This window comes from Melitaea cinxia, chromosome 14 (genome assembly GCF_905220565.1).
Source record: "Melitaea cinxia chromosome 14, ilMelCinx1.1, whole genome shotgun sequence".
Taxonomy (NCBI): domain Eukaryota; kingdom Metazoa; phylum Arthropoda; class Insecta; order Lepidoptera; family Nymphalidae; genus Melitaea; species Melitaea cinxia.
The window spans coordinates 10,899,142-10,925,809 of NC_059407.1; the positions used below are offsets into that span (position 1 = coordinate 10,899,142).

Consider the following 26,668-nt stretch of genomic DNA (forward strand, 5'->3'; position numbering starts at 1 on the left):
GGAAAAATATTTACCATAGTGCAGTGTATCAAACAATCTCCTATAGTAGAGGTCTAATAGTACGTTTGTTTGCCGGCTGTTGCAATTGAAATATGGTATGTTTTCTTAAAAAGTTTTTTCGTAGTAACTGTAGCACTTTTTTTATACATGCCTATCACTAGGTTGTCAAATAAGCGTCTATATGCTACGAAAACAAATCTTATCATTGTAAGAGTGGTTGCCGTAGCATAGCGTATGCAATTGTAACAGGTGCAACGCAAGCTCGTCGTCGTGGACTTATCATCGACTCTATCCAGGAGCTCTGAATAACTTACTCCCATACGGAAAAAGACACTATTTGTGAGCAGTATGCTATTTGGTTGCGATCTTCTGTAACGCTCCAAATTACATATAAGCAACATATTTTTTTTCTGTATTTTACCTTAATCAACAATAACGTAATTAAATTAGAGTTATATTTGATCATTATTTATATCTTCATAGCAATTACTACTTTACTCATACATATATATCGCTTTAGATATTATTAGTTATTCTTAAAAATAACGTTTTGCATATAGTTACTATTACTAGCGTAGTACGCTAGTAATAATTGTTCAATGACGTTTTCTCTTTTATTTTAGTTTATTTTAGCTTCTAACACAGGGCAGAGATAGCGGATAGGTGGTTTAGTAAATGTCTTATAAGATAGAGAATAAACGAAGAAGATTGTTCTGTGTGCTCAAGATTACGAATGTAAGTATGTACATATGTATGCATTTGACCTAGAAAACATATAAAAATAATAAAAACGACTTCTGTGTGAATGACAAAAATTGTACAGAAAATTTTTAAGCAATCGTTGATATAAAGTAAAAAACTAGAAAATATTATACACACAAATTATTGTTTAATAATTATAAATGCAACAAAGGCTTTTAAAGCGCATGAAAATAGTTTTTATCAGCTAAATTCTGTTCCTGGTTTTGCGTATCTCTACGAAACATAATTATTTTCGGCAAAAGTTAAATTTTTTAAACTAGCGTAATTAATGAATCGAACGAAGCCTAAATCCATGTCATTAATCTAATAAGTTTGAAGGAGTAACGTAAAACAGTAATTTGATACTTAAGTCGATTTGTTTTTGGTCCTAAATATGATCCCGCCAGAACCAACTTCACATTCCGATATGTAACTTGATACCACACCGTCTTAGAATATGAAAAAATGTAAATAATGTTGATGGTGCGCCACAGGAGTTTTTGTTATGTCTGTTCCGTGTTGATCGCTTTTATTGGCGTCGTTGCTCGGGGGCCTCGTACACCCATAAAATTATTCTCTTTTTTTAGTTTATTGGTCCTACATTGTCCGCCACTAGGCCTCAAGATTTAAATGAGTCGATATAACGAATAAAAAGATTACTTCTGAACCACTGTGTTATTTTCGTCTCTACCTGTGAGTATTCAAGTGCCGTTTGATAAATCTCAGAACTCAGTCTGATATTTAACGTAAGCGCTATGCAGTGTTTAAATAGATTTATTCGATCTTAAAATAAACATTCACGCCTCATTCAGAAAAATGTACGATTAACTATTTTTATGCATGTATCTTTGTTTAAAAATTCAATCTCATGTGTTTTTTGATACAAGTCGTGTCCATCGTAAAATATCGGTGGCGCCAATGATCTTATATAACATGATATAAGTCCGCTTATGTACACATTATCCGAAGAAAAGTAATATCCCTCTGATATATGTACAAAAGTTTACGTTAAACTTATTTTACGTCTGTTTCTTATAAGTATATAATATTAAAATTGATCGTATTCTAACAAACCCGAGGAAAGAGACGTGGTATCTGACAGTAGATTGTATTTGTGATGTTTTCGAGAGGCGCGACGCAAACGCGAACAATGCGGGACGATAATTCCTGCCCTAAAAGCTCTAATTGGTCGTTTTTCTTCGACCGGAGGACGGACAGCCGAGCAAAAAGTGGAGCCGTCGCGGAATGTGCCCGGTTGAATAACCAGCCGTCTGTATGCCATCGTTACTAACTATATATAAACAAAGAGCCTGCGTTGCGTAAAAATACGTTATACCGAGCGTACCACATCGTTGTGATTTATTTTTCGTGCCACTGTGCGCACTTTCAAACTCGGAGTGAGCTTATTTACGTTGAAGCTCGTTTATTTTTTTTCTCAGATTATCGGAGCTGCGCCAAGAATTTCGAAATCATTCAGGCCAGTAAGTGGGCTGAGGAATTTGCCATTCATATCGCCGATACCTTCGCTACAAAGAAGTAAATTGTGGACGACAATTTAGGCCACTTTATTTTAATGATATCCGCAATTAATAAATTTGTCAAAAAGTTTATATATAAGCCGTGTAAATGTACAATACTTTATTATATGTTTGACGCTTCTTTGTTGTAAAGTAAGACACTAACACCTGACTAAAGCGATAGATATGTGTAAGAAAACAATTAATTGAACTCCATTTTATTGAGATTTAGATAGAATTTATATTACCTTAATACATTAACCTCAAAAAATAAAAAAAACTTTTATCATTACGTAGATACTTAAAGTAATAATATGAGGTACCTATATTACTCTAATATTTAATTTTATTTATGACATTAAGAAATTTTTTTAGGAAAAAAAAAATATTTTTAAAATAAACCTTGTAAACGTCAGGTCAGGAAATTCACAAAATACTCAACCAGTGCCAAGTTTTCAGAAAAAAGTTGCAACAACATTGCACAATTTTAAAAAGGCTGCTCTTGTGAATTATGCATTTAAAATATTGAAGTTTCGTGTACGTAAATGTAACATGCACTTTATTTAAAGTTTGGACTAAAAAGTGAACACACATCGTTTATCCTCATTCACGGTAACATCGATGTGTTGGTGAAACGGTGATTCATATTCATATTCATATTAAAATAAACACAAGGATGAAGTAAGATTTATACTAAATTAGTTTTAACCCACATTTTATTTAGTTTTATGCTATCGTTTAAATTCTTTAAAGAATTGAAAAATGAATTTTAATTTTTTTTTTTCTTTATTTTTATATGAATAGTTATTGTACTTTTGTAAATGTTCCATTCTTGAGTAAAATTATAACTATTCAAAAGAAAGATTGAAGCCTAATCATACGATTCTATGTGGATTACCGTATTTTGTTCTTTTAAGCCGTATCTTACCACTAATCCAAAACGGTTTTACCCAGTAGCCTTATCTCAGGTCAAAAACTGTAATTTTACACAAATAGCTTCTTGAAATATAAACGGCATCTTTATATTTATTAAAATCTATAACTAAACTTGAAAACACCTTGGATTACAGGATTTGCGTTTAATAATACAAAACCCTTCAAAAGACAATCACAAAGAGAGCGCACGCGTATAAAGGTATTACGATACACATGCTAACGATATTTATAATATTCGTACATACGACATACACATTGCTTCTGTGTGTTACAAACATCCAAAACGGGTGCTTTCTAAAGCACTCGCGAGTAGGTAGGTATGTTCACGTGACTCTGATTCATTACAAGAGATATAATTATAAATAATGGTACGTTACTTATAAAAATAAATTGAACATAGAATAACGACAATATTTTACATATTATAAATATAGCAACGTAGGTACCTTATATACTCGTAACTATCATTTACTAGTTCTAGCTAACGTAACTTTATGGAATTTTTATTGAATATAAAATGTTTGTAAGCATAATAATACATGAGTTGTAACAATTTATTAATTAGGTATCTGTAAATTAGTTACATATTACATAATGATATAAATTTTTTTTTTTGTGAATGTCTTCGTATTTAAAAAAACAAAATGTTTTTAAAATTTGAGAAACAGGAAAATGTTTTATAATAGCGGATAAGACTCTTAAAAGATACACACTCGTTATTCTAGTTCTTGTAAGTATACAGAATTCGCAGAAATAATGTGATAAGGAAGAACACGTTGTTAACTCTCAATCCAGCTTATGCATTAATTGGCTCTAAAGATTTTTTTTAATTTCATTATGTTTTTATATTAAATTTGATAGTGAACCAGTTCGTATTTTTTTTATTTTTATATGCTCCAGGACAATGTTGTTTGAATGATATAAATACGGATTATTTTAAAACAAAAGGAATACATTATCTACTGTTACGATATAAAAACATGAAAAATTATAATCAAAAATTCAGTTTATGTTACTAAATTGTGCAAGGCCGATATATAAATTTTCGGTAAAAATAATTATCTGCTAAACCAGTTGACTTTTGCTGATTTAATGTTAAATTGTGTTGCGCAATGAAACAAAATCGAGAGATACGCACGCTGCGCTTGGTCGCCTACGCATGCAATTAGTGTAGTGGTGCTTATCGTGTATGTAAAATAGGTTTGTAAGTTTCAATCTCTCCGGCATCAGTTCGTATAACTACATGTAACAATAGTCAATATAATAAAGTACGTTGTAGTTCGTAGTACGCATCGCTATTACGGCACGGAACACGGGCGCGGCGCACGGGCATACTCGGGTCATTATCCTGACACATACAGATTATGTCAAGAGACTGACTATAGTTTTCTCGGTTGCCTGATACATTGCTTCAGTATTAAGATATGTAACAAATACGTTGGTGGTGAATGTTCGATGTAATACGAGCATTGTTTTATGTCAGATGGTATTGTGAAGCATTGTGTTCGGTCTGCCGCTCCAACTGGCATACAGTATAGTAAAATTGTAGTAGTGTTTGCGCTCGTGTTTGTGGGCGCGTTCGTCGGACGCAGGCATTTCGAGCGCTTTGAGAGTTCCTAAGTGGTGCTCACCTCTTCGTGTTAGAGGTAAGTGGTCACGATGCAATTACAATCCAGTGTATTTCGGTTTTATTAAAAATGTAAGTAAGGTTAATTTGAATGTAAAACATGTAAATAGTTTTTTTTTTGCAATTTACTCAAACAAAAATAATTTGTTAAAAATTCTCTTTAAAATAACAATTTATTTTGACAACGTATAGATCTGTTAAATACGTACTTATTTTACATAGTTCGAGTATTCGAATTTTTGTTAATTAATAAAAGAAAAGAAAATTTGCTCATCTCTGGCGTTTTAAATGTAGTGTTGAGTCGGAATGAGGTTTAAAGCTGATTGAAATTAATTGCGAGCTCAAGGTTGCCGGGTCAACGTCCTTGTCGCGCTCTGCATAAACGCAGAAACACTACCTAACAGCTACTAAGGCTGGGCATTGCTTTATCGATAATATTGTTTTTTTTTTACTTAATAATGCTTGTGATGGTCACTGATCCTGTATAAAAAACATCATTATTAGTGATGGACATGAACGGTAATAATACTTCGAATTAATTTTTTAGGTAAAGATTTGACTTGGTAAAGTAGTGTGATATTTGACGTTCATAAAGTAAGAAGTATTATTGTTACTCTTACTCTATAGTATGGCAGAAATCAAAATATATTATATTTTTTATATATAAAAATACTTACCTGCATTTTTGTTTATTCATTATAACTGTATGTAATATATGTGGTATAAGCTTCGTTACAGTTTGAAAATACTAATTTAGGTGTAAAATAACGATAATCCAGTAAAATTTACTTGATAGATTATCGAATAAGGAGAAAAATGTTAAAAAAATATATAGCCATACAAAAATTCGCATTAATCGATGTTATCGACCTCATCACTGAGCTACTGCGCTACGCGATCCGCGCTCCTGCGCCGCCGGCAGCCTCGCGATAATTGACTAATTGTCAGCAATCATTTGTTTAGTGACTTTAGCCGTGTATTTAATAAGTATTAACGATTCGCGCTACTTGCTTCTATTTTAAAACATCGTACGCTCTGTCCCAGTTTGTCGAGCTATTATTATCGTATATAGCTAACGAGCGTTAAAGGATCCAGATAAAACTTTAAACGTTCCTAATTAGACGGACACGATAAACGCTCAAGTGTTCGGGATGTTTTATCAGTTATTTTTGTGCAATGAGAAGTAATCGGAGTAATAACCTCTGATTGCTGATATTTCATAGCTGGAGACTTTAAGTAAGTAGATTATGTATTCTTTGTCATTAAATGACAAATTTTGTTATAAACTTAGGTTATTGATTAGTGTGAGCAGAATTGACTATATTATTTACTTAATAGTATAATATTTTTTAAGTAAAAAGACACTTTTAAACCATCAACTGCCAAGCTGGAAGGCTTATAATTCATTAAAACATTTTATAGTTTACAAATTATATAAATCAAACATTATATTGTTATAAATACCTATTAATATTATATATAATAATAAGGAAATGAATGGCACAACGCCAAAGATGTAAACCGTAAATCAATTAAACGACTACTAGCCTTTTATCGAATTATGTTATGAAACTACAGGTCTAGTTTTGTAGTTAAATGATTTTCACATTCGAAACGTTCACAGATACGCATTCGTCTTACAAGCCAACGATGTGCCGAGCGCGGCTTTTCTCAAGTCAGACTCGATTCCTGCTTTGAACTCGTATACTCGAGTGCCAATTAATTTTGACTCGAGTACGCCAGACTCGAAGCTAGGATTGGGATCCAAGAGTTGAGTTCAAAATTCGAATCTGAGACGATTCGACGAACTCTCTCCCCCCCCCCTCTCCTCCCTCTAAAACTCCTTTTAAAAACAAATTTAGCCTTCGCAGCGAGCGGACGACGATCTGGGATGCGGGATGACTAAAACTCGGACTAGGAATCGTGGACCGGAGTCATGATTCGAATACCGTATTAACCGACTCGGCGAGTCAGCACATCACTACTTAAAAGTATCCGTAACGTGGGATTCGTAGGTATTACGAGCCACGACGAGGATAGTTCAATTTTTTTACTAAAATGCGTCAACCTCTGTTTGTTTTGGTAGATGTTAGCTATTTTTATGCCAAATTTATTACTTAAATATAGGTTTGCAATTTAAACTTTCCAAAGCGGTAATAATAACATAAATTTTTTTGTTTGATATGATAGTTTTTTAAATCTTTGTCGTTATTTATATTGTTTGTAGATAACCATTCCTTCGAATATTAGCCTGTACAAATATTACGAAATAAATAATACTTAGTAAAAATAAAAGCACGCTTTTATAAATAAACCAAACTAATAATTGTATTTGCTCGCAAACGAAAAAAAAACCGACTTCAATTACATCGACAAGTAATACAACGTAGGTCGACGAAAAAAATAGTCAAGTAAATACGCGTTATCAAAGATTACTCAAAAAGTAGTTATCAGATCTCGGTGAAATTTAAATGTGACTACATGATAAACAGCATTCGATTAAATTAAAAGTCATCAAAATCGGTACATCCAGTAAAAAGTTATGCGGTATAATACAACGTAGGTCGACGAAAAAATAGTCAAGTAAAAACACATTATTAGATGTAACTCAAAAAGTGTTTGTTAGATCTCAAATAGATTTAAATTGGACCAAATGACACACACCACCTTTCGATTAAAGAATTTTTTGTTGGAATCGGTCCATCCAGTCCAAAGTTCTGAAGTAGCATACATTAAAAAAATACGGTCAATTTAAGAACCTTCTCGTCTTTTGGAAGTCGGTTAAAAAGTAGAAGATCTTATCAAATTAGTGTATTGTCATCGGTCCTTGATAAGTCTACAAATGTAAATGAAATCTGAATGTTTGAAGTGGGTCAAAATGAAGTCTAAAGGAGTCGGTTACAAACATACAACATACATTACAGACAGTTGGTCGATCATAAGAAACGTTTAGCTACAATATTTAAAATTGTATTCGTTCAGTCGACCAAACGAAGTTTAGGATTTTAGTAGAATGATTTTATTCATTAAAACTGCTAGATGAGGATGAGGTTCAATTAAAGAGCTATTTCAACCAACGGCTGTGAATTATGTACACATACATACATATCAAAAACTGCAATACAAAAATCAAATACAAGTTATGTAAAACGTTGCTAAAAAGCTCGTGATGTAAGAACTATCACTGGAAACAGAATGTACACATTGTTTGTTAGTTCTTTTGTTTGTTCAGCCTACTAATGTGTTTTCACATGTCATATCGACTGACGTAGCCACAGAATTATTCATAAGAAAAAAGTATGAACTTGGGAATTTAGTATTTAATAAACGAATGCACATTCCCGATGTTTTATCGCATTCGAATTGCGAATTTTAACAGTAGGTCTAAGTCTAATCCAGTCGCGTAACATAAAGATATAAAGTGGAAAACAAATTAAATTCACTATTATAAATGTTTAGTGATATTCTACATATTACATTTCAAGTTTTATGCAGATAATAGGTATTGATGAAGTGTTTCTACAGTTAATCGAAATGTTTATTAAAAAATATCACAAAAATCACCAATATTATACCTATTTATTAACATTTGTTTTTATGGTTTAAAAAAAAACCTTAGTCTTGTAAATCGAAAATAATAATTTTTTTTAAAAACTTCAAAGAAAAAGAATATCTTAATCAATAATCTCCAAACTTTTTTTTAAACTATCTTCTTCACCACACTAACTAAAAATAATTATATTCCTTCTCTTTTGGAAGTCGTTTAAAAATGGGGTTTATCTGTCTTTTAAATACAAATATATTTAATCGAATATTATAATTAATATTCACGTATAAAAGTAGGCAAAAATAAAAGGAAAATTTAATAAAATTTAATTACATTTATGTTAATTAAATGACGTAACCTAATAATTTTAAATACTCTTCGACCTTGTATATTGCTAATTAAGCTTATTGATATTACAATTATTATTTTAATAACAATATAGGAATACGTATTGTTATTAATTAACTTAATTAAAAAAGAATGATGAATTTATGCCTAAAAATAATTTAAGTAGTCATTTCAATTTTAAGATATTTTTTTGATAATTATTTTCTCAGTTTATTTTCATATCTTTCTTCTATATTATATAAATAAAAATATAATAATAATAATAATAATTTACTCTTTATTGTACACATAAAAAGAAGTTTACAATTTATTAAACTATTCACAAAAAGAAATGTACAACAGGCGGTCTTATCGCTAAACAGTGGTCTCTTCCAGACAACCAGCTTGGAGGCGATAATGTGAAAAAAGCGGAAAGGGTGTACAGACTTAAAATAAAAGAAAACAGGAAGAAAATCAAATATACACATATACATGGATACATATATACATGGATACATATATACACATACTACAAACAATATTAACTACTTATACTAAAAGTTACAGAACGTATTATATAAAAATATATAAATACACTACACACATAAATACATATAAACATATACACATACACGAAGAAAATTACATTATTAGACTTTAGACTTGAATATTTCTTATGTTCCTCTATATAAGGCTGTTATTTAATAAATTAAATATTGTACATTGTTATATTTATTTTATTTGAGCAACGCTTCTCCTATATATGTCAAAAAAGGCACGATTGTACCTGCAGTAGAATTTTTACATCCTGCTTGACCTCACTAATATACACATTGGTACATAAGAGTTACCGACAACCGCTAAAGTGATTCTGCACGACTTTTACTTTTTATCAATTACATATAGATTTTATAATACTAAAATACATAATTGTGTTTGCGTTGCGTTTGTGTTGCGTGTAATACAACGTAGGTCGACGAAAAAATTGTCAAGTAAAAACGCATTATTAGATATAACTCGAAAAGTAGTTGTTAGATCTCAAATAAATTTAAATGGGACTAAACTAAATAACACGCACCACTTTTTGATTAAAAAAAAATTGTCGAAATCGGTCCATCCAGTCGATAGTTCTGAAGTAACATATAAAAAAAAAATAAGGTCGAATTGGGAACCTCCTCCTCTTTTGGAAGTCGGTTAGTTATATTACATTTATTCATTTTATCATTATATATTACGTTTAAATAAACAAATAATAAAACCAAAAAAGCCACAATATATCATCATGATATATTAAAATAAGTAACTAAAACCTAAAAAACCTAAAATGGATAAAAACTTTAAGCGTCATATAAAAAATCACCCGACTCGAAGTATTCGCAAGTATAATATGTCACATAATTATATAAAACTATCTGTGCCCGCGGCTTCGCCTGCGTTGAAATCAGTGTGTCACAAAGTTGTCACCCGGCAAACTTCCAGTGAAACTCTCATCAAAATCGGCTTAGCCGTTCCGTAAACCTTTCTCTTGAAGTCCCCTCTCCATTGGTGAAACCGCATGAAAATCCGTTCAGTACATTTTGAGGGAATCGATCACATACACTTTTGGGGACTTTGTTTTATAATACACTAACTGTTGCCCGCGACTACGTCCGCGTGGTTATGAACTTTTAACACAAATTATTTTTTTATTTCAGTCACTTGAAATACTTATCACACTGAGTAACTTTTTAAAAGGCACAATTTAGTATAATTTAGTAGTTATTTTTATAAAACCTCTCTATATACCACATTTTTAGTTTTATTTTTAGGCTGCAGGCCTAATAATAAAACTAAAAATGTATAATAACCTATCAGGCGAACTTATAGCTGTTGTATATGTTTCATACAAACTATTAACCCCAATTAAACCCCTGCGGTGGAATATCGCAAAATCCGTTTTCAGCGGACGTCTACTAACTATAATCTACCTCCCTGCCAAATTTCATCTTTGTCCATCTTGGATGGATGGACCATCCAGCGGCTTTTGAGTTCTCGTGATGAGTGAGTCAGTGACCTTTCTCTTTTATATATATAATTACGATGCATTATTTGGACACCTCCTCACCATCTATAGAGCATACATTTTAAATTTCAAGTCTCTTACTTCAAAAACATAGGACTTTCATATATATAGATATAGATATAGAGTATATCTACCTTAGTCCCTATTTAATCTATGTCTACCCGTTTTCTTAGCTAGTTTTCCAGTCAAGTGATTATACTTACTTCAAAACAAAATTTTGTTTAATCGTGTAGGAAATAGTGAAGGAATAGGAAAGTTTTATTTTATTTTTCAATAGCAGATAATCGCGGTTTGACATGCGTTTATAATTTTACAGATTGTAGTTGAATTTTTTATAAAAAAAGAAATAAAAAAAATTGTAAATTTCAAGTTGATTAGTAAACTTTTTTATACAAACTAGCACTGCTCTACGATGAAAAAGTCAACCAAATATTACACTATGCGTAACAGTATTAGAGATATGTAGGCTTAACCTGTTATTTTTTTAGTAAATTAATCATATTATAGAAAAAAATATTTCATATATTTATTCAGTTATGAAATAAAGATTAGTTCCCAATATCCAGAAAGTTTGAAGAGATACCACAAGTTCGTACACGAATCGTTGCAGTACATAATTAGCACTGGAAATCTTCTTGGCAAGTGTAGATTTACGATTTCTGCTTTCCTTATTCAACTGTTTTTGTTTGTGCAGGATTATCTTTTATTTGTGATGTTCCGTTCTCGTTCATTTGAGAAAATCAGTAATTTATATAACTAGAACTTAAAATTAATGAAACTGGTGTTTTATTATCCGTGCAGTAATTATTTACTGTCAATATTGTGTTTTTAATGTTCATATTGGATCATTTAAATATCTATATATTAATACGTGAAGCAAAAACTTTGTACCCCTTTTTACGAAAATTGCGCGGACGGAGGAGTATGAAATTTCGCACACTTATAGTTTATATAGAGAAGGAGTGCAGAATGCTAATATTTTTTTTTAATTATGCATAAAAATATATTAAATCAATAAAAAAAAAATTACACACACTATGTACTATGTATTTGATACACACGCGTATCATACTATTTTGTTAATTGTCGAAGTCTGTAGTCAAATTGAAATTTTTTTAAAAAAGGTTCTTTGTTTCCATAATTTATTGATTTTCTTTCATTTGAATTTTTAATTATAGTCGACTTTCGACCTCTGGGCGACCACTAGTATAAATAAATATCTTATAATATGTTTAAAATTTTAATTTAATTGTTCTTGTAATGCCTATATTAACCGTTATAAAAATATAATTTGCATAATGATGATTCAAAAAGTGTTTTTGAAGCCTACTTGAATAATATAAAACATTCAATGATTTGCTTTCTAGTCTTACAGTTTTTTGAATTGATCGATTTTCTGTCTATTACTATTTATAGTTTTACCTTTAATATATGTTTCACAGGCAAGTGTGTATCATTTGTATATAATTACAAAAAAAAACCAAAATATTTTATTAGTGTAAGGTTGGATCACGAAAGTTCTCACGCGAATCATGCGTTCGGAGGTTCGCGTGATTGTGAACGTCGGGCTTCTACCCCTCTCATGGGAAATTCAGCAGGTTATCCACACCACACGGTATCGAATTATACCTTACGAAAATTTCTTACCGGACTCTGAATTATTATTAAAAATGTCTCAGACTATATAAAGAGTTAGAATGTTATAGATTCAAATATTTCATCTGACGTTTTAGTTCTAATAGAGATAGATAGCTTTTATGACTGCTAACAGAGACTAAATATTACATTAGTTGACGTCGAGAACATTTTACAAATAATATAATCGTCATGAGTATTTTATTTTCAGTAACAAAATCGTAATTACAATTTTACTGGGTAATATCACGCGATTCTTAATTATGAAAATAAATTATTGTGTCGACAATTTAAAAATCGTATACTTAATCGTCTATATATAATTTAGCTACGTTAGCTTGATATAGTTATAATTAGCCATAAAGGGCACCGGTATCGCCTCCCTCGGTATAGCTAAACTATTCTTACATCCTTAGATGCATGTTTAGTTGTCAGCAAATAACAAAACAAGCGGAGGATTGCAGACGACAAAAAGAAGGACACGAACGCCGGCGGCATTCTCAGTTGGTTTTATTACGTCTACACAAGCGCAAAGCGTTTTCTTTTTAATTTCAATGAAAAATCATACGCACCGGCTCTAAAAACTGACATTCCATCTTCGCATTAAAAAAGTGTGTTCCCAGAAAATGCGTGGCTGGAATGCAGCTGCACAAACCTGCTTCATTAGAGACCCGCAGGCGTCGCTACGAACCCAATATAGTTAATCAATTGATAGTTGTCTACAAATTAGTTACATAAATAAATTCCTCGCTATTATAAATATAACCTCTTATAAAATATAATATGCGTAATTTATACACAATATCGAAGGTTATTTGAACAAAAACATAACAACGTTTATTTGTTTATGTATGTAAAATGTGTTAGCTGTTTGCAATAATAGGTTTTGTGGTTTAATTAATTATTTATTGTTGTATATTTACGACTTGGGTTTTATTGTTTGTAACATTAGAATAAGCGACCATTTTATGATTCCTACGGACCGTTTTTTGTACTAGTTTTTTTATCCGCCATCACGTACCTATCGATAAAACATCTCGCAGAGAGTTCAAAGGTTGAATGTGTCAGGAACCTTGCGCGCTATCTTTCGATGAGCTGTAAGCCTTTTCCTATTAGAATGTCTGGCCACACAACGATACGAGTTATGTAACGACATTGAATCAATCACGACGAATATGGCGGGTAGTAAGCGGAAACGAGAAAAAAAAGAATTCGATCGAATAATTCATATCGTGTACGGAGCTTAACATTGAATGCTTTCCAACCGCACAAACAATCGCAATCGAGTGTACGCACTGCATGCCTTTTTCAAATATTTCTTTTTCTCATTTCGCCGTTTCCTTTCCTGGCTTAGTGCCACATGTTTTATTGATGGGCAGTTCATTGATATTGCTGCCTCGTTCAGCGGGTAGGTGAGTGGCCACTTAAGTGAGCCATAAAAGGCCTAGCCTTGGCCATACGGGGAAGCCGTCACACCGCAAATGCATTCATGCGCGCGCGCATATCAGATCGATCGCTGCAGTTACAAAACAAAGTGACGGCCGAATCTGTAAGAGAATGAATAATACTTAACAAAGTTACTCGTTTTCTTTCGTTATAAATACAATGTGTTTTAATGTGGTCGCTGAGTAGGTATTATGTTACCAACTCTTACAGGAAATACTGTGTATGTATATTATTGTTTATTACGTTTGTATTTTAAAATATAGTACGTAATTTAGTTTATGTTTGACTATGTATTTTAAATATTGCGTAAATGTGTTTATTATAACATTTTGTACTCGTATAGAGGTGCTAATAATAGGAAACTAATTTGACGGCCGGAATAGGTATATACAAGTAATACAAGTTTAAAAAATATTTATTGTATAACACGTATTTTCTAGAAATGTTTTAGATCTTGACCATAAAAAATTATAAAAATTTAATTTAATATTTTATTAAACTGAAACACAACATGATTGATTTTATATTTATATAAGGTACAACATTACGTTAAAACATATAGAATGTACGTAATATTGCATTATTGAGTACATAAGTAGTTTGTACAGATAATAGTATTATTTCAGAAGTGGATTAACAAACATCAAGTATATCTAGCTTATTTACTTGGTATACTACGTCTGCACGTGCCGCTCAGCTGACAGAGGGGTTGTGGAGGGTTCCCTCCTCCTTCCTCGGAATAATGCAGTCGCTAATATCGATATATTTGTCGATAATATTGTAATTATTTAAAAAAATACTAATGTAACATTTTATGGTTCTAAATATGTTTACAAAACTAAAATGTTATAAATTAAGAGTACGACTTTAATTATGAGAAATAAGACATAAATTGTTAAATATTTTTAAACGTTACTTCAATAAAAGAGGAATTTACTGTACTGTTACTGGTGTTTATTGTTTCTAAAAATTGTACAAAAAAAGCAATATTTATTTATGTAGGACAAAGAGTAATCTAACATCACGTAAATCTATCATACATCGAAATATTACAGTAAAAACTTAAAAATTTAAATATGAAACATGCATCAGGTACAGTTTAGGTTAGATAGTTCATATAGCACAGATTATTTCAACTGAAAGTCCTCATCGCAACCCTAGTGACGCACGTGTCTCGCGGCCAAGGCTGCGCCGTGAAAGCTTTGTGTACGTACCGCCTACGCTTACAACGTACACACACAGAATCCAAACCAACACAGGTGCAATTAAACCTGTGTGCATTAGAGAACACTTCGCTTGTAACTAGGCTTCTACTCGTTTACTCATCGTGTTGTCACTGCAACATGTGTTTGTGTGAGCGTCAATACATTTACACTCGCATACTCATATGTACATAGCTATCGAGCTTCATAACTTGTTTAGTGAATAAATTCTAAGAATTCGATAATGTCAGAGTATTAAAATGTTTACGGCATTTTTTTATCTGTGTAATATCTTATTTTAAAATGTTAGATCATTACGACAATTTATTAAATGAAGAGCTTTAGAAGCTACAACATGTGCTATTTATAACATATAAAAAAATATGAATAATGTTACGCAATAATTAAACATATACATACAATGATAAAATGAAAACAAAAAAAATCCTAAATTACTTACACCGTTTGTGTTCGTTAAGAGAAAAAGAAGTGTTAGATAAGTCAAAATGGTAGCAATCAATTGATTTAATCTTAAAAGAATTTTAGTTAAATTTCTCTATTACGATATAAATGAAAAAAATTTTTTTTAAAAGAATAAAGATCGGAGTAAAAATAGTTTTAATAAGCGAGTTTATTTTGCTGGTACATAGATATTTCAGAACTGGTTTCGACTTTTGTTAATTAAGTTATCTTATGTAATCAGGATAGCTATTACCTTACACACAAAGTGAAGGGCAATATGTATTATTCAATTGAATTTTTGTCATTGATACTGGTATATAAAATTATAGGTATATAAGTTTTTGAAAACATATTAAATAAATTTTAAGAGCCTTCTGCTTCTTTCTAGGCGATTAAGTTTAGTTAGGAATTTACACGTCTAAAAGAGGAATATCTGAATTTAAATTTAAACTAATTCTTTAATGAATATTTTAGCAAAACTGTCATTAGCAGAATTTAACTGATTAGATACAACCGTTACAGAACGGAGGTATTTATCTATTGTTATTATCACTGTTATCGTGACATTTATGTCTGTAATAATAAACCAGAGAATCTATTCAAGCCGGGGGTAGGCCTGCCCTTGTGGCTGCATCTGGGTTACCGGGGCGATTGCAACCAGCTAAAGATCCGACCTGACCTATTTCGACGGAATACAAATAGACGACTTTTAATCGTATTTATTAAAGATAATAGAAGAGTAATATAAAATTTTCGATAAACACTTATTTCAATAAAAGGAAAAAACACGAACACTGCACAAATTTAAAATAATACCAAAATATTGAATTTAAGAAAAAGTTTTTATACAAGATACAAAATAGTTAAACGAGATCTTTAAAATCGAGAGATTTACATTTATGAACTTATTATAAGGTCAGGCTTATATGTATATGTATATATGTCTGACCACCGCTTGTGACCTAATTGTTAGCAATTAATGATTTTAACAGAATGCTGGGGACATTAAACCTGCAATGAATTTTCATATGTAAATTAATGTTATTTTCGGAAATAATCTTGTTTTAAAGTCTATAATTACATTTATTACTAAAATAATGCCTTATTAAAGAATGTTTGATAGTAAAATATTATTAAAGAAAATATTTGCTTTTTTTTGTATTGTTTATAAAAAGTCAATTGTGACGTCACGTGAAGTTTATTCATTTATTCCAGCTGTAGGGATTATTTTACATTTGTGTCAGTAGTGGTTTGACCTAATTTGACTGTGAATGACGCGCTCCCTTCCCACGGGGAGTGTGACCTGACCCCAGTAAAATGTTGACTGCACGAGTCTTACCATAACCTCCACGTTTGAATTTATATTGGAAAACAATAAGTTAAAACAATGTTTATTTGTATAGCGATAGCGATACAAACGTTTATAATTAGCTAAAACGGTTAAACCCAGAAAACAGGAAAACAATCTTTTCAACTCATTTTACAATTATTCAGTGGAAAAGATAATAAAATCCCGCTGGACAAAATTATTAAACATAATTTGGTACTTATAAAATTATATTTTTATGTTATATGTATGTGTTTTTATATTGAGACACTTTATACATATGAATGTATAAAGTGATAAATAAAATGCCGACAATTGATAAAAAAATATTATTAAGTAAAATCGATTAAATTTATTATTGCAAGGTAAAATCGAGTAAACTCGAAATTAGATATCTATTTCTAAATAAATTATTAAACTTATCGCTTTATTGATATTACAATTTTAATCTTAAGTTTTTACAATTATTGCATCATATAGTTATTTATGTATTTTATATATTTTTATTTTTATTCATTGATTTTTAAGTTTGTATTGTTGTTGTACTAACCCAATATGGACTTTAGTCTGAAATGAAGAATTATTATTATAAACATATGATATCATCAGGCCATGTGGTATATGTATATGACCGAAAAGGATGTAAGGTTTGTCTAGAAGAAAATTAAAAAAAAAATACATTCTCTATTTACGCGGTACGAAATTCGCCGGGTCAGCTAGTAAAGCATAAATAAACATCATCAACATCATCATCATTTACTTCAGGCTCTGTATCGACTTTAATACCTTATTTTAGATATATGAGCTTAAAAGTATACTAGCATCATACATATGAATTTAAATTTGATACAGAAAACAAACAATGTAATATTTAACTTTTTAATTTTATCTTTTAATGTTGACTAATTTCTAAATCAGAAAACAGATTTATTTTTGTCCACTTTTATTTTTCTTTCTTTATTTAATTAATGTGAAAACATAAAGGTGATTGAGTAGTATTTGTAATTGCAGAAAAAAAATTACATTCGATAAAATATTTCGATTTTGAAAGTAAAAATAAGTAGGTGTTAAAGTTTGGTCTTGATAATAAAAAACGAGAATGCACTTTTGTAATTTTAAATAAAATTCTGACGATTTCGCTGAGATCCCATTTGCTACTTTAGATTATTATTTTAACTGCTAATTTTAATTCTTGCTTTGTGTTTGAAAACATTAAGAATGATAAAAAAATCATGGTGACAGAATGATGATGCTAGAAAATGTCTTATTTATTTTTTCTTTTTTTTATAATTGCACTCTTTATTTTTTATTTAAATAGTCAGTTCTTATTTTTTATTATTATGGCGGTAAAATCGAAAAAATATGTAATTCGTATTTAAATATGATTTCCAAAAAACATGATTTAGTAAAAATACCGAGCTAAGTTCGGTCATCCAGGTACTAGTATATAAAATGATAATTTGGCAAAATAAAAGATAAGAGCATGAGCCCATGATATGTTATTGAGATACAATATTAAATTTGACAATTTTAATAAAATAATATAAAAAATATTTAAAACTGGAAAAGTAATCCCTAACAAATCTAACTCTTAATCGAATCGTCTTATTTGAATTATTACATTGCTAACTGACTCGACAGACATTGTCTTGTCTTGCGAACTATCAAACTCGTGAAGTTGAAACGTTCGTTACGTTTTCTGTAATTGTTTAATTTTTTTTAAAAAAAATTTCCTGATAGCAACACATTTAGCGATTTATTTTTATTTATGTAATAAGTGACTTAAAAATATAGGAATATGATACTATAAAATAGTGCTCTGATATCTTAGTGGAGTGCAGTCATGGTTTTAGTTATTTTATACCACTGTTCGGCAAAAGCTTAGACCTATAAGGATGATTATGATCATGGCGTACTTCTGCGTAAATGGTAATAATTAATGGTATTATAACAAAACCGCAGGCATTTTTCGTCGAATACATTTAACCACATATTGTACTATCGGTGGAAATATGTAACTATGACATTACATTGAAAATGATGTAAATAAATTATTTATACATCTTTGTATAATATTATATTTAATTACAAAACGAAAGAAAATTAAGTTTAAACACTTAAAAAAATATTCCTTTTATTTAGTATTCAAAATACTTCTACATAGCGGTGCAAACGTAAATTTTGGCTTATTGAGAGTTAGTGTTTAGATGAATGATATTTAACTAAACATAATTTAAAATAATCTGTGTCCTATTTTGTTATCTTGTTTAATTTTACTCATAGGTTGGATTTACAACACAGTTTATAGAAGTTGCAATCTGTCAAATTTTTATAATGGAAAACGCTAGTTACTTATTTTAATGCTAAACTACTTATTATTTACAAATTACAATATGGTTGCCGTCTTGATCTTTTTGACAATTTCTAAATAAACATACTATGTTTCAATGTAAGCTTTATGTTAATCTATAGGTATGCATTCACCTTCTGAAAATCGACGAAGTGAAGTTTGTAACATTTAAAGTACAACAGAATTACGTATTATCTGTAAAAACTATTGGTACGAAATATCATATAATGATTTTAGATACTGACTTTTACTAGCAAAGTTAGCAATAATAAAAAAAGTCTAAAAAAGCTTATAATTTAGTCATTGATAACAATCAAATAAAATCAATAATAATAATAGTAATAATAGGTATTTATAAATCTCGTGTCTCGGTGATCGGTATCGGTAGATTTTGTGTTTTTTTTTGTATATATTCGGTAGGTAAAATAGGCCGTAAAGTATATTTTTATTTATATATGAATAGGTAATTAATTAGAAATTATTAATACGCAAAACAATGTTTGTCAGATCAACATCTCAAGAAATAAAAACTTCCAATTAGTACTTTAAATAATAATTTGACCTTCATTAGCTGAAAATAAAATTTGACGATCATACCAATAATGGAAAACTCTGAAATAAAGTAGCTGGATAAAATCTAAATTAACATTCTCCGCCGGGGTCTCAAAACTGTCTCCGAAAACATCTAAGATTCATACACGTCGTGATATCCTCGTTTTGGGCTGATTAATTCTACATAATTAGAATCCCTACCGACAAACTTGTTTTTATAAGATCATCGGTTTGATAAACAAGGCGGTCTCGCAATAAAGAAGATAATATTATTATTCCAGGAATAACCACGATCTCTGCCTAAAACGAAAAGTAATCATACACTTTTAGAAGGGTTTATTTTTATGCCTCCGTAAAAACAATATAAGAAATTGAACGCCTACGTAAATAATTTTTAACGAGCAATTATTATAAATTTTAGGATTGACTTGTACGAATCGAAAAAAAAATCGATACCTCCAAGTGATACTCGTACTACTTACTATATTAATTACATTATTTGTATATATAATAATAATAATAATAATAATAATAAAATAGTTTTATTTGCTCAAATTATGTGGTTTACATTATCTAGAAGCCCTGCGACCTGTGCTAGCTTAAGAGAAGCTGTGTTACAGGCCACAGTGTCTTCCCCAAATATTTGTTTATTGTTACATAATCAGACTTTGCGTTCAGATAGCGAAAACATAATTGAAACTGTAGACAAGGATGACAATAACACAATAATATAACAAAAATTAAAATTTAAAATTATAAACACAGAATTTGAAAACGAAAAAGGTTGACAATTATTAAAGTATGGAAAAAAAAATTCATTAGTGTGTGTTATATATATATGTATATATATATATTCGATAATCATAGGTTCAGGGCCTGTTTCCAATAGATGAAAGTTTTGGTAATTTATTCTTATTTACCATCCGATTATTGTAATCTTTACATATTTTTATCAGATCTATTTGCAAATAAGAATCCAAAATTTTTAGTTTATTTTTTGAGGAGATACAACTCTTAATGGCCTATTCTACCTTCTGCTGTTAAAGTCTATTCGTAACCTATGTGCAGGATAACCTTTATCAGAAAACCGACGTATAGGAAACCTACCTACTTCACACGATTTTTAAAATTGCGTTTACTTAGCTCTATATAAATTTCAAAACTGTTTCATTTATTAATATTTTTAAATAAAATTTTGGGGCGATATATTAAGATATCTACGAGTATGAGTACTTTCCTTAAAAAAACAAAATACTTAAAATTACTTTGGCGTAATACTCCTTGGAAAACCTAACCTAACCTTAACCAAGAAAAAGTTTTACTTATAATCTCATTAGTTATCATAAACTTCAACAAGTCTGATACGTATCGAAATTCAATTCGAGAGATACCCCTAGGGAAGTCTAATTGATAGCAAATCGAAGAAATTTGTACTTACTTCAAATTATAGCCTAAAAATAATTTGAAAACTAAACAACGTTAATGAACCAAATCCTGCTGAAATTTATTCTGAAATGGCGGAACAATAGAAGTGCAGATTTAGTTTCTTTTGATAATAAAAAAAATAGTATTTTTATAACTTCAAAAAATGTACCAACATATACAGACGATATTGCAATATTGTTTATTAACTCTATAAACATCGCACTATATATTGTAGATAGGTTTTATTAAATAACTACTTTAATTAAGTCAAATATAAAAATAATTTTAGCACATAAAACCATGTACTGAATTATTTCTGCAATTACTGCCTTAGAATACTTTATATAATGTTAGTTATTATTGCTGTTACTAACTGAATCTGTATGCACTTAAATCGCTATTTAATATTTTAATTGTTGGGTGTTCTCATGTTTCCGGGTAGTTCGGAGTTGCGCGCTAGATTTCAAAGGGAAGTGATCGTAACGTAAGCTTGGTCTTAATTAGCTGACTTCGCTTTGAGCTGAACTTATTTCAGTACAGAACAATGTTGCTTTCATTTCTGAGAAAGAGATATTTTCACACGCGTTTACAGTTTACTATTCAAAACAAAGTATTTCTTGACGTCTTGTGAAGTTTTTAAGGATTTTTTTAGAAACTGCTTGTTACATTGTTTGTTTTTTATTTATTTTTAATAATATAATACTTTGTCAGTCAGATTATTCAAAATGTAACAACAACTTTGTTTTGATAAAAGGATCTTTTTATAATTTTTAACATAACAGTAAGAAATTCAGTGCCCCTACAAAATACTTGATTTATAACTGTAATGAAAAATTATGGAAGTTATACATAGCGGTTAATACATCAATGTCTGGCACATATAAACAAATAGTAGACGATGCGTAGGTTTGACTGGAAATAGAATGCCGCGCCCGAGCCGTGTGTTTAGCACACGGCACAGCGGTAGCGGGCCTTCTCACGTTTGCGTTACTAATAGACACTTAAAATTAATAGTTAATGGACTAAATAATGCTGTAGAGTTTGAATTTAAGTTATACTTATAAATGGCTGTAATATATGCCCTATATAATATGTTTCCTTAATTACATAACGAGGATATGATGATGCGTTGGATGTGTTCACTGGCTGCAAATCCGTCTGTATCCGCATGTAGCTAGCTATCGTACCAACCGCGTGGGGAATTTTGCTCTAAGTCAGCATTTCCGATAGCACGATAGTCTGATGCGTGCAATTATGATGCGTATCAATGGAGCTCTATGACTAACTTAAGCATATGTAAATCCGTTACTTGCAAAATGTACTGATAGAACTGGATTATTTAGATCTTCTTTAGGATCAAAGCAAGTAAACTTGCAAAAGGCGTATTGTATACACTAGTAACATTACACCGTAACAGTTACATTCTATGAATGTTACAATGTAACAAAATAGAATTTCCTTGGCGTACGTTACGACACACGTTCCTAGATTAGAAAGATAAACATAATTTATTTGCATGTACACTCTACACCGCATAATATGTGCAAGATAGTATTGCGTCTGGTGGGCAACGTACAGGAATAGATGAAATGGCAGACTAGAATAACCGGTACGTAATGCACTTCTTGCAACATGTAAGATTAATAATATGCTTACTTACATAAACATTTTTTACTAATTTTTATTTTTTGGATTAATTTAAAAAGAATATGTTTCAAATCTGCAATTCTTTATAAGCTAAATATATAGTTAAAGGCGAATATAAGTATTTATATTTTTTGAAATCACCTGAAGTGAGAGTTTTAAAGTAGGAATGTAAAATTTGAGTATATATATCTATATGATAAGGATACTTAATCTTCAACTAAAATGCTTGAACTTAGTAGCTCCCATTTTCTGTAACTATTTAAATAATTCTCGTCATAGTGACAGCTTAAAATTTGAATAAAATCTTAAATCAAATTTCAGTAAAATTATTCATCATTGTGGAAGTTGTGAATCATAAGTGATATTTATTTTAATAAGTGAAGATTTAATAACAGCTGATTTATTTTTAATCAAAACAAAATTTGTCAGTACGTTAATATTAAAATATGTAAAACAAAATCCATTTCTTTTTTTAGTTTTGAAAATGTTGTAACTTAAACAATAATAATAATACACGAATCTTGACTTAATTTCCTCGTAGCTTGTAAACTGAAGACAACTTCGTTTACTTATCGTTCGCTATAACATAAATTAAGATTTTAATTTGAAACAGGAATAACAAACTATTTGAGAGTGTTCTCTCGCTATGAATGCAACAGATAAGTAAGAAGACCTGAAGCAATTAGTTATTGCAGCGTGGGCAGGCAGACGTCTGAGCCAGAAGACGGGATACAGAATATGCGAGTCAACAAACTGCAATCAAATGCATACTTAAGTATTTAATAACTAGCTGATGCTGGCGGCTTTGTAGAAGTAGATCATCTATATTAATTTGAAATAATTCATACTTTTTTTAATGTCGGTAGTAAATAAATTTAAAAAAAAGCCTAGGTATACATTTCTTTGGTCACCAATCAAAAATGTAACTGTTACGTTTCTAAAAATACAGTTTCCACATTGTGTGTATGGATTGTAAAAATGCCCTTCTCATAAACCTTGACGTGTATAGGTTGAATAGTTTAGAATGCTCGATGATGAATCAGCCAGCTCACTGACTGTTTCACGTTATTGTACTGGCATAGATGATCGTGACACGCATTCATATTACTCTTACAAATAACTTTCTATTTCAAAATGCTTTATTATTCATATTTCATATCCTATTTTGATATGATCAATTCAGGTACTTTACTTTATTAGTATTTTATGTGATTCAGCGCTTATTGCGCAATGATTTTGATCATTTCGTGTATTGAATAAAACATTAAATATTATTTAATATAATAAGAAAATATAAATAAATGCTAATCTCTGAAACTGCTGGACTGATTTTGACGTGACTTTCACCGGCAGATAGCTAATGTAATGAGGAGTAACTTAGGCTATTTTTATTGTTGTTATTTTTTTAAATTTTATAACCTTGCAAACTGAACATTAACTATTTTGTTAAATTACACGCGGTCGAAATCGCGGGCATAGCTAGTATAAACTATAATTGAAAGTTTCAACGAAATAGTAAATCAAACTACCCTCGTCTCTACCTCGTCTAGCCTAATAGAGACGCGTGTACAAGCTCTATTATGTATAAAATTGTAAAATATATACTACTAACATAATACGTTACGTGCTACTATATAAGGTAATAAAGGGAATAACTTTTGTCAAATATGGCTTTAAGCCGTCCGATCCGTGCCCACTTCGTTGGGCGTTAATTATTTTTGTGATGCAATAGTAAAGTTTTTATCTCGCTCGCGTATTTCTCCGACTTATTGATTTACATCTACTATTATTTTTCACTGATTTTTTTGATTAATAACAATAAAATATTATCTATATCACTCCTGAATAGTGTAGCTTTCCGTTAGTGTAAGAATTTTCATGATCGGATCAGTATTTCTGAAGATTACCTTCTACAAACAAACAAAGTTAGAAACTACCTAAAATGTCAAATAGTCTTTTGATATCAAAAATATTTATTTTGCAACAAAGTACAGAGGCGATAAAATATGGATAAATACTACAACGCGTTTAATAATTTCAAGTGGGGTTTTATGTTTTGTATGTAATTTATAACGTGTGTAGGCGTCACCCAATTTGGTACGACAAGTCTTTAAAGGTTTCAAGGTACGTTAGCTGTCCAACGTTATGGAGGTATAAGGAAAATCTGACAATGTTGTCTCCAATATCACCTCGTAATCCGTTTCGTATAAATGTAAACACTAGCTTTTGAATAATGAAGATTAAACAGGGACTGAGAGGCCTACCATTTCCACTGTGAATTCGATCTGTGAAAATTCGATAAACTGTTAAATGAATTCCAATTTTGGGATGTAGACAGTATAATTTTATGAAATGATATTTAGTAAACTACTTAAATATAATCTGACTTTCAAAAGAACTATATAGGAATTTCTGTAAAACAATTCTATCGCTGCATAGGCCTTTTATTAGTTTTTAATCGACTTCTATAAAAAGAGATTCTCAATTCGACTGTAATTTTTTATGAGCTTACCTTTTAACTTTTTATAGGGTGAACCGATTTTCTTCATGTGGTCCCGTTTAAATTTAATCCCTAATAATGTTATCCTTACTAATGTGTATTCAATTGACTGTTTTTTCGACTACCTACGTTGTATTACTTGTCATTCATACATTGGTATTGTAGTCGTTTTTTTTTTTTCGTTTTGCGAGTAGACACAATTATATTTCTTAGAATATAGTAGATTTACAATGAGTCTAATATAAATCAAAATTTGTGCATATGTCGAGATAAAACTAAACTGCGTTGTTAAAATAACACTGATATGGTAGATCACAGCGCTGCGCGGACGCACCTGTCTCCACGCTCCGGCGCCCGCGCACCCACGCGGAACTCTAGCATCTCTGGACGACCGATGACCTGCGTGACGCACGGACTTATTATTAATATTTATTTTTCTGTGTAGCATACTGCATAACACCACTTAAGTGTACTCACTTAGTTATAATATAGTATTTATGATAATTTCGTAATTATATTGAAATGTACCCATTATTTAAGTCTTCTCCATAGGTGATACATGATTATGCATTTAGATGAATATTGCTATTTGATTTAAAATATTTCATTTGCACTCTTACGTAGAATAAAATTTTATAACTTAAAATGTATGTTCTTTTTCCTAGTTAAGACTTCCAGGCATCTTATTAGGCGTTCATATTCACACTTGTCGATATGAAGAGAAGGTATCAGAAAATCGTAAAGTTTTACATTAGAAAATAATGAGCTTAAAAAAAGTTTGACAAACTTTGTTCAAATAGGTATAACTAATAAAATATAGGCTACGAGTAGGTACTGAAAAATATTTACAAAAAATTACAAACACAATGTAGCGGAGACATGCAACTGTTCAATAATACAACTTACTTACTATACTTTCTTAAAATACTTCTCAACCCGTTCGGCCAGCTGCTATCTTGGTTACGTTATAGAAAACAAGGTGAATGAATTATGCTGTCCATACTTGTGGCAATGATCTCGGTTTGTTTTCAATTTGTTGTAAAACTCCGACGTAATCTACCATAATATTATTAAAATGGGTGTTTATTTAACTTGGTCAATAAATCTGCAAAACATTTAGGTTTTCACATACTACTATACATAGTAGCATTTTGTGAAAATATTAATTTTTTTTTTAAATAATAAACGTTTCACACTCAACGGATCCCCCAGTAGGATTTTCTCCTGTGTTGGAGGGTCCGGAAACACACACAATACACAATCACAACGCCCAGACCACGACTAACATCTATATGGTCGATACAAATGTCTGTGGTGAGCGGGAATCGAATCCGCGACCGCTAGCGTAACAGCCAGTGCTATGAC

At 30.5% G+C, this 26,668-nt stretch overlaps 2 long non-coding RNA genes across 2 annotated transcripts; both read left to right on the plus strand.

Moving 5' to 3' along the window:
- Positions 1–4,757: 4,757 nt before the first annotated feature.
- On the plus strand, positions 4,758–25,949 carry LOC123659682. Its single transcript, XR_006744059.1, has 2 exons — positions 4,758–4,840; positions 25,615–25,949. It is a non-coding gene; the product is annotated as an uncharacterized LOC123659682 (long non-coding RNA).
- On the plus strand, positions 13,855–14,785 carry LOC123659681. Its single transcript, XR_006744058.1, has 2 exons — positions 13,855–14,058; positions 14,465–14,785. It is a non-coding gene; the product is annotated as an uncharacterized LOC123659681 (long non-coding RNA).
- Positions 25,950–26,668: the final 719 nt, after the last annotated feature.